This window comes from Neomonachus schauinslandi, chromosome 16 (genome assembly GCF_002201575.2).
Source record: "Neomonachus schauinslandi chromosome 16, ASM220157v2, whole genome shotgun sequence".
NCBI classification, from domain to species: domain Eukaryota; kingdom Metazoa; phylum Chordata; class Mammalia; order Carnivora; family Phocidae; genus Neomonachus; species Neomonachus schauinslandi.
In genome coordinates, this window is record NC_058418.1 from 4,360,047 (window position 1) to 4,370,880 (window position 10,834).

The window sequence follows — 10,834 nt, forward strand, 5'->3', positions numbered from 1 at the left end:
CAGGGGTGGGGGCGGGGGAAGTAGGTGCATTGTGGTCAATGTGAAATTAACCCTTAATTAACCTAAATTAACCTCTTAACCCTTCTAATGCTGTGCTTGTTGATCTCTGTGGTCCAGGGGGTGTTTCAGCCTCACGCCTCAGTACTGAGATTTATCCAGCGATGTTTTATGTGAATAGTTGGTACTTGAGCTCATTATGAGAAGTACTGATGTGGCAACTATGTATTTGAGCATCTTTTTTTTTAAGAGAAGGTGAGAGACATGTGGGAGAGGGAAAGGGAGAGAGAGAGAATCCCAAGCAGGCTCCATGCCCATCATGGAAATGGATATGGGGCTCGATCTCACAACCCTGAGATCATGACTTGCGCTGAAATCAAAGTTTAGACACTTACCTGACTGGGCCACCCAGGAGCCTCTGTTTCACCATCTTGGTGATGTCAACCCTTTGTGATGATTATGTTAATCTCTCATGAGCTAAAAATAAATTTTTCCCTATATACATGTATTTATATGTCTATATTTTTATATATGTGTGTGTGTATAAATATGGACACACATAAATATAGATTATGTTATCTTCCAATTTGAATATTGAAATGCTGTATATTTAGATATTGAAAAATAACACTATGAATTACAGTGACAAACCCCGTTAGTGTTGAGGATTTTAATATATGATATTTATATTGCCATGCCAGTTGTTTGGTTGGTTACCACTATATGGGGTGTTATTTGTTTCTTTTTTCCAGTTCTTTCCTCCTGTGTTCGTTATGGCTTTAGGAAAATTCCAGTGGAATATATTCAGGCAAAGTTTAGTGTTACCAGGAACATTTGGTTTATTTATGTTTAATATTCCTAGTGAAGATAGTGGGGTTTTTATTTACCAAGTTTTTTATGCTTATCCTTACACCCTGTTTTTTCATTACTTGTTTGCTATGTTGTCCTGTGTGTATTTTAAGAAAATAATTATACATTTCATTCTTTTTCTGTGAACTTTGTATACTCAGAACTATATTGCTTTAGCTAGAAATGAAAGCAAGCTTTAGGAAAAAAGGCTTTTTAAATATAGTCACAGTGTGAAATTACATCCTTTTAATTTCAACTTGTCAGTATATGTACATTGTGATACTTATCTATTTACTTACCTGTTTTTTGATGGTGCGTGTTTTTTTTTAAAGTAAATATGTGGAAATCATAAGTAAACAGCTCAGGGGAATTACACAAACTGATTACATCTGTATAAGCCACTGAGATCAAGAAACAGAATATTATTTGTCCTCTAAAATTCCCTTTGAGCTCTTCAGTAACTTTCCCCAAAGCTCAGCACTCTTTTAACATGTAAGGCAAGAGATTGCTGTCCCCATATTTGTACTTAATATAAAAGTTTAGGCAACAGGAGCTCTTTTGTATTTGGCTTTTTTTCTTTCCATCTATTGTTTGAATTTATCTGTATTCCTGCATGATACTGTGCATCATTCATTAGAATGGATCTATCCAATTCCATTGTGAATATCAAATGACTGCATCATTCTACTGTTACTGGACAGGGGGATGGTTCTCAGTGTAGGACTATCATGAACAGTACTGGCATGTAAAATTGGTAATTTGTCTTTTAGTGAAACATGTACAAATGTCTGCTGCCCATATATGTGGGAGTGCATTGTTGGTAAATATGTTTAGATATGTTCACCTTTTAGAGATACTACCAAACACTTTGCAAAAATTTTGTACCAATCTTCACACACACCAGCAGTGTATGGGTTTCTGGTTTATCCACAGATTTTCTGAGACTTGGTAGTTTATGTCATTTTCACAATCAATTGCTTCTTCTGGTTGCTATGTGATGTTACCAAGTGGTGGTTTTATTTGCTTTTTTGTTGTTGTTCTTGTTTCCTGTTAGTATGGAATTAGGTTAACCTTTGGATAGTCTCCTTTTTGAAGTGTCTAGTTAGTTGTCCCTTTTTACTGTTGTAATTTTTTTTTTTTTAAGAGTTACTTATTTTTTAGACAGAGACAAAGCAGGAGGGACAGAGGAAGAGAGAATCTGAAGAAGACTCCACACTGAGCATGGAGCCTGACGTGGGGCTCGATCTCATGAGCCTGAGATCACGACCTGAGCCAAAACCAAGAGTCCCACACTTAAGGGACCATGCCACCCAGGGACCCCAATTGTTGTGATATCTTTTTCTTTAGGCTTTGTAGTTATATATGTATACTGAGAATGAGTCCTTTGTCTTCTTTCTTACTCTACCTGTATTTTTATCTTTAGAGATTGTGATTCAGAGAAGTTCTTATATTTTTTTAAGATTTATTTATTTGAGAGAGAAAGAGTACATGCACAGGGGGAGGGGCCAAGGGAAAGGGAGAGAATCACAAGCAGACTCCAGCCGAGCCTGGATCTGGATGCGGGGCTCTATCTCATGACCCAAGCTGAAATCAAGAGTTGGACGCTTAACTGACTGAGCCCCCAGGTGCCCTGAGTTCTTAATTTTAATGTAATCCAATTTTTCATTTCACCCTTAATGGTTAGTGATTTTTCTCATTTTTAGAAATCTTCTCTCATACCAAGACCACAGAGATAGAATCCTTTGTGTTTTTCTAAAAAAAAATCATTATCTTTACAATTTCAATCAGAAATCTATGAAAAATCAATATGTTGCATGGTTTGTGTAGTAAATTGAAGTTTTATATTCTTTTTTCTTTTTTCCCATCCAATTTGAGAACAAATTGACATGTATTCTGAAAATGTTCTATTGTGCTTTCTTTTCATTTGCTTGCACAACTCTTCACATGCATTAACATCACCACAATCTTGGAGCAGACTTCTCCTGTGATCTGTCTCCATCTTTTCCTGTCTCTAGTGATGTTTAGCCATCTCCCAGGACCATACACACAATGTCAGTTTTGATGTCATGCACCCCTTTGCTCTGATGAATGATTATTCCTATTTCCCATAGCAGAATGGCCTCCAGAGGTTTGGCAGTAGCAAAAATTTACTTGTTATAGATTGTAGCTGGAATCTTGGCAACCTGATAGCTGGTTTACCATTATCTCTCTCCTTACTTCACTGGAGGTAAAGTTCTACAGGTTTTATTGCCAGACACAGGAAAAAACTCATTGGTCATTGTCTCTAAAGGAGTCCCACCCACAGTGACAGATTTTGGGTGAAAGTGTTTCTGCCATGGTTCTAGATACACACTTATTTGGTATGTTTACGGAGTGGCCAGGGGTGTGTTCACTGTGGTACAATGTGTGCCTTGGGTGTCTTCCAGACCATTAAGATTAGCTGCTTGTTAGAAGGAGCTTAACATAGAAGCTTCCAGGTACATTGAATTTTTCATTTTCTTCTGTCACTGCCAAATAGGCAGCAAAACAGCATACAGGAAAATGAATTTTGGATACTGTCGTGAATAGCAGAAGAAAGTCATACATTTGGTGTGTACAGCATTTTTATTCCTTGAAATCATGCTGTGAGCTCATGATCTGGATCACAGGTTCCTCGATTTTCATCCAGTAGAGGCACACATAGTAGGTGAAGTGTATTCATAGGATCGTTTCCTCCAGATCTTCACCTATGTTCAGGGCCACCCAAAGTATTTTTTTCCGTGTGACCACCTCTGTTTTTTGTTTTTTGTTTTTAAAGATTTTTTATTTATTTATTTTGACAGAGAGAGAGAGACAGCGAGAGAGGGAACACAAGCAGGGGGGAATGGAAGAGGGAGAAGCGGGCTTCCCGCCGAGCAGAGAGCCCGATGGGGGGCTCGATCCCAGGACCCTGGGATCATGACCTGAGCCGAAGGCAGACGCTTAACGACTGAGCCACCCAGGCGCCCCTGTGACCACCTCTGTTTTACTTTACACCATCTCACTCATCTTTTAGGCCTGTGCTTTAATATTCCCCCAATAATGGTTGATAAACACCTCTGCCCCAATCCTGTGCCCTAATTTCTATGTGTTTTCCATTTTTCAGTCCTTTTACTGTAATAATCCATGATTCCAGTGTATCCATTATGTACTTTGCCTGGGTAAGGAGTACAATATCCTCTCATCCTGTACATACCTCTCGTACCTGTAAGGTGTACGCTTTCACACAGTTTAGTGTTTATTTACCTATGTCCCTTAGAAAGCTCACTATAGAAATTTAAGGTGGACCCTCAGGGGTATTTGGATTTCTTCACCTGGTTGAATGCAAGACACATGGTGACATTGCAGAAGTGAATGATACAGCTCACCTGATTCTTCTGTGTGTTTCTTGCTGATCATAGCCTTGGAAAACATTTCTTGATGCAAACTGAATAGATATTATCCCAGATCCTGTGTCAGATTAATGAATGTTTAATGAGGTGGTGTACATATGGGAAAATTAGGCAAGAGCTATGCCAGGGTCAAACTCACTGGTAGATATTGTTGGGAGATGATTCTCTATGGTTTTAAGTTTCTCCATGTGTTACGGATGGAGGCACTGAAAAAAAATTTTTTTTTTAAAGATTTTATTTATTTATTTGAGAGAGAGAATGAGATAGAGCACGAGAAGGGGGAGGGTCGGAGGGAGAAGCAGACTCCCCACTGAGCAGGGAGCCCGATGCGGGACTCGATCCCGGGACTCCAGGATCATGACCTGGACGAAGGCAGTGGCTTAACCAACTGAGCCACCCAGGCGCCCGGCACTGAAAATTTTTATTCTAATTGTCATTCCATTGATGCTTGTGTGTAAAAAGGCTTTGGACTATAGTGACAGTATCTGACTTTTGGGTAGAGGACAGATTTGTTTATTGTACGAGAAAATATGTCTCTTTTCATGACAAAAGTTTGGACAGATATGCTAGATGTTCCTCTAAGATATTGGGGTTTCCTATGCTCAGAGTCTCACAGACAGGACACAAACCCACTGCACGTGCAGCATCTACCTGTAGGAAGTGTGGGTGGGAGGCTGGCAAGTGAAATTACTGTGATCAAAATGTTGATGATGTTTGCTGAGTCAGAAGCCATAAGATGCTTGGACTTTGATCTAGGAGTCTCCTGTCTTCTGCCAGCACTGGAAAATTGTTAAGAGTCCAACTAGTTACCTTACGGAATGTGTGTAGTCATGGAATTTTTATAGTTCTCAGGGTTGTTGATGGACTTCATTCAAAAGAAAGAAATACAGGTATACATTTATTTATTTATTTATTTATTATTTATTTATTTATTGGTTCAACTACTTTCTTCAGAACTTGCATGTAAAGAAAGCTAATCTATGGGCGCCTGGGTGGCTCAGTTGGTTAAGCAACTGCCTTTGGCTCAGGTCATGATCCTGGAGTCCCGGGATCGAGTCCCGCATCGGCCTCCCTGCTCGGCAGGGAGCCTGCTTCTCCCTCTGACCCTCCCCCCTCTCATGTGCTGTCTCTCTCATTCTCTCTCTCAAATAAATAAATAAAATCTTTAAAAAAAAAAAAAAGAAAGCTAATCTACTCTCCAGATGAAGCTAATCCTAGGTATTCATGGTAGGATTTAGATTTAGGAATGCAAATTTATAAATAACACAATGGATAAAATGTAAATTGTGGAGGAAAGTGTGTGTAGCCGGTTGGAGAAGTAAATAGGAGGACATGGGAAAGCCTAGAGTCCCCACAGGCTGAGCAACCCGGGAGGTAAATGGAAGAACAGTAATTTTTGTTAGAGCTTCTTAAATTGTTTTTCCCACAAGGTGCTCTCTCTCATTTCTCAACCATTAACATGTATGTAATAATGGCCACATGTCTCATGAAGGCTTTTCTGTATAAGTGAATTCTTTTGGGGATATTGGAAAGGGCAACTGATTTTCCTGGCTGTGTTGATTTTAGGCAAAGTCAATTTTTAGGAGGAGGCTCGCATGGAAAACAGAAGAGATTCTGTACCCTGAAGCAGCGGGCATTAGTAAAAGTATAGAGAAAACTTGGTATTTTTAAAGACTATGGAATCTGTGTGGTCCAAGCGAAGAAATCCACTGTTGCCCCAGAAGCAGATTGTTCCTGCATTACTTGTCAAAGTGGGAGCTATTTCCAAGAATATGTTTGGCATGGCGACTGGAAGAAGGAGAAATAAAAGGAGCCCCAGAGAGGAGTGGCGGATCCTGTTCACCCTGCAGCAGTGACATTAGGCTGAATGAAAAGTGAAGGGAGGGAAGGACTCCAGCCCCACCTCTTTGGTCCTCTTCCCTACGTTGAGGGACTCTTTGAAACTGTTCATCTTCTCTGATGCAGACCTGGAATTTTGTGTGGAGCATACATTCTCAAGGTTTGACTGCCCGAAGTGGTAGTGTGCTTCAGATTACAGAAGTATTTTTTGTTTTTGTTTTAAGTATATTTAGTGCTCTTCATTGAACTCAAGCTGGATTTCGTGCAGGCTTGATTCAGTCTCTTGGTTCCCATGTGAGGTGTGCCTCCTCCTCCTTTTTCTACAGCACCTAGAAAGGAATCATTTTTATCACTCTTTGGTTAAACCTGAGAGATAAATGAGGTAAGGGAGCCATAGATTCAGCCCTGGTGTTAAATGAACTTTGCCTATTCTTCTTCCACTTGACTAGATCAATAACTTTGTGTTTGTTTGTATGTTTGTTTGTCTTAAAGGTTTATTTATTTATTAGAGAGAGAGCAGGGGGAGGTGCAGAGTTACAAGCAGACTCCCTGCTGAGACCAGAGCCCTATGCGGGGTTCCACATGGGGTTTCACCGGCTGCTCAATTCCAGGACCCTGAGTTCAGGACCTGAGCTGAAGTCAGTCTCTTAACCAAGTTAAGCACCCAGGCGCCCCTAGATCATTCACGTTTGTACACAGGTGTACCTTGCTATGGGCCCTCGCAGGTTAGAATAGAAGAACATCATCCTTGAGAGACAAAAATTGGAGAGGACATCGGTCAACATGAGGACTAGGACTTGTATCAAAACTCCCAGTCCATCTGTGTTCCAGTGGAGAAATCCCACAGTGTTTGAGGAACCCTCGAGGACGTTATGAAGTGAGGGCAGGGTACCTACAGGAGATGAGAGTTCCACGATTCTTGTACATCGGTTAACCTCCCATGTCTGGGTCGCTGGAAAAGCCTCTGTGATTGAGCTGATCAAAATGCAGAGGAGCCCGTGAAAGCCTGTGATCACACACGAAAGACATAGTTTACATATACTATTCCAGATTACAGTGTCTGGGTCCTATATGTGACTTGATATTTGAATAAAATGGATGTTTTCAGGTTTCCATTTAGATTATGATTTACTTAGTTGTTGTTTTAGACATTTATTTCATAGCACTTGTTATGCTTCCTTTGAAGAACCTTAGGCACCTGACACCAGTGTGACCCATTACAGGTTCATACACTTCATTTCCGCTGTCCTGTATGTCACATTCCTCCGCTGTAAGATTAGTAATTTTTCTCAGTTATCATCACATACCTTGGGAGGATTTACTGAAAGACGTGCATAAATCATCTCATTTAATCTGGAAACTCCCTTCTGTTTCACTTTGTAGTCTGCTTTCAAAGTGAAGTCTCTCTCCTGAGACCAACTCTTCCTTAGCATTTCTCTGTTGCTCTGTAGAAGGAAAGCATGCATCATCTATGTTCCACTGCCCTAAAATTTTATTTTATTTTATTTTATTTTTTAAAAATTTTATTTATTTATTTGAGAGAGAGAGAATGAGAGACAGAGAGCATGAGAGGGGAGAGGGTCAGAAGGAGAAGCAGGCTCCCTGCCGAGCAGGGAGCCCGATGCGGGACTCGATCCAGGGACTCCAGGATCATGACCTGAGCCGAAGCCAGTCGCCTAACCAACTGAGCCACCCAGGCGCCCCTACTGCCCTAAAATTTTAAAATCTAACTCGGCTAGGTAAGGTAAATGAGCAAAAACTTTCAATACTATAAGAGACTCCAAAACAATAGGTATTTCATTTCTATCATTGTGTGTTTGTCTCTGTGGTGTGTTTGCAAGACACAAAACCCTTCATCCACAAATAGATTTGTAAGTTTTATGCCCCTGAAGACATTTCTTAGATTCAAGGACAATAAAAAAATTTTGATTTATCATTTTTATTCTTTTTATTTTTATTTGTGATTTTTTCTGTGTTACGTTTTAGCCTTACCTCTTTTAGTTGATATGTTCTGTGATTTAATCATGTTTGCATTCCCAATGTCACTTTCCAACCTACTGTGAACCTTCTTTTAGAGGTGCCTCTGTATACTGGTCTCTGTTCCTCTTACACGAATTCAACGTCAGACAATCTGGGTAAAACTCAGGCTCTACTATTACTGAAGTTTTGCCAAGATATTTTTTTGAAAGATGAAGAACAGTTCTACTCTTCACGTAGGTTTGTGTGGATTCATGGGTGAATTTTTGAAAAAATGTTAGAATGTTACGTAGTGGCTAGTATATGTTCAAGAAGAATTGTTTCTGTTCTTGATGTTAGAAGTTGTAATTTCTACAATATCCTCTGAGTTCAAAATCATTCATGATTTCCTCTATTTTTTTTTTAATTTGATATTGTGGCTCTTTTTTTTTTTTTAATATTTTATTTATTTATTCATGAGAGTCAGAGAGAGAGAGAGAGACGCAGAGGCAGAGGGAGAAGCAGGCTCCCCGCCTAGCAGGGAGCCCGATGCGGGACTCGATCCCAGGACCCTGGGATCATGACCTGAGCCAAAGGCAGACGCTTAACCATCTGAGCCACCCAGGCGCCCAGTATTGTGGCTCTTGAACTAAGATGTTGGCATCACTTGCTAGCTTGTGGGGAATATGGAAACTCAGACCCAACCTAGAAATCCAAATCAGAATTTGAATTTTAACAAGATCTTCAGTTAATTGTCATACACATTAACACACTCTTCCATTAGTCTATCCCTATCTTTATAGTTCATTATTTTGTTAACTGTGTCTTTGTAATATGTTTTAAATCAGGAACTGAGGTGCCACCAATGAACTCTTCATTTTCAAGATTGTTCTGGGTATGTGTTATCCTGTGACATCCATATGAATGTTAGGAGGGGTTTTGTTCTTTCTGCCAAAATTGGCATTTGGATTTTGCTAGAGACTGCATTACTTTCAATGTTATGTTATTATTTATTCTGATCTGTATTTTGTTTATTTCTGATTTTTCTTTGTTATTTCCTTCCTCATCTAAATATCAGTGATGTTCCTTCTTTTCTAGTTCGTGGTGGTATAATATTAAGTTGCTTATTTGAACCTTTTTTTTTTTTTAAGATTTTATTTATTTATTTATTTAAGACTTTATTTATTTGACAGAGAGAGACACAGCGAGAGAGGGAACACAAGCAGGGGGAGTGGGAGAGGGAGAAGCAGGCTTCCCGCGGAGCAGGGAGCCCGATGTGGGGCTCGATCCCAGGACCCTGGGATCATGACCTGAGCCGAAGGCAGACGCTTAACGATTGAGCCACCCAGGCACCCCTGAACCTTTTTTCTTAAGCATTTAAGCATAAGAAAATTAAAAAATGGAATGTCTACTAGGGAAAATTGGCAGAAATAAACAATATAAGTGATGATAAAAAAATGAAATAGCATAAAAATGAAAATAAGGATTCTATAGGGTTTTCTTTTTTTTTTCGTTAAGATTTTATTTATTTATTTGACAGAGACACAGCGAGAGAGGGAACACAAGCAGGGGGAGCAGGAGAGGGAGAAGCAGGCTTCCCGCGTAGCATGGAGCCCGATGCAGGGCTCAGTCCCAGGACCCTGGGATCATGACTTGAGCCAAAGGCAGACGCTTAACAACTGAGCCACCTAGGTGCCCCTCTTTAGGGTTTTCTATTGATCATGTCATCTGTGAACAGAGATAGTTTTCTTTCTCTTTTCAATTGGATTCCTTTTATGTATTTTTTCTTGCCTAATTGTTTTGACTAGAATATCTAGTACTATGTTGATTTGGAAGTGAGGAAGTCTCTTTATTACCTTGTTTCTGATTATAGAGTTTTCAGTCTTTTACTATCAAATATGTTAGATATCTGCTTTTTGTACATATATGGCCTTTATTAGGTGGGGTTAGTTTCTTTCTATTCCTACTATTGAGTATTTTTAATCATGAAATGGTGTCCCGTATGCTCACTTTCATGTTCTACATGAATTAATATGATGTCATATTTGATCTTCATCCTATTAATGTGCAATCTTAAGTTTGTAGATTTTGGCATATTGAAACACACTTGAATTCCAGGAAGAATTCTCACTTGATTATGTTGTAAAATAGTAAAATGTGCTTTTGATTCAGTCTGCTTCCTTTTATTGTGGCATTTACATGGCTATTCTTTAATTTAGCAATTTGTAGTTTTCTTTGCTTACAGTATCTTCCTTGGCTTTGTTAACATGGTAATGCTGCTGTCACAGAGTGTTTGATAATTTCCCTTCTCTTCACCTCTTGGAAATGCTGGAGGGATTTGAAGTACTTTCTCATTAAATATTTCTTTGAATTATCCAGTGAATTCATCTGGCACAGGACTTTTTCTTTGTCGGGCTTTTTTTTTTTTTTTCCTTTTTTTTAAACTTTCCCGTTATGGGAGATTAGGGTTTTTTTTTTTTTTTTTTTTTAAATTTCTTATGGGATTCGGTTGGTTTTTTTTTTTTTTTTTTTTTTTAGGTTGTACTTTTTAAAAAAATTTATACACCTTGTTTGGTTATCTATCTCTGGGCATATAATTATCCGTCATCACCTCTTATAATTTTTTTATTTCTATGGTATCGGTTATACTGTGTCTGCTTTCACTTCACTTCTGATTTTAGTTGGTCTTCTCTCTTTCATTCTTACTTGATTTAGTTAAAAGTATGTCAATGCTTTTGCTCTTTTCTGAAAACCAACTCTTCCTATTGTTGATATTTTTCTGT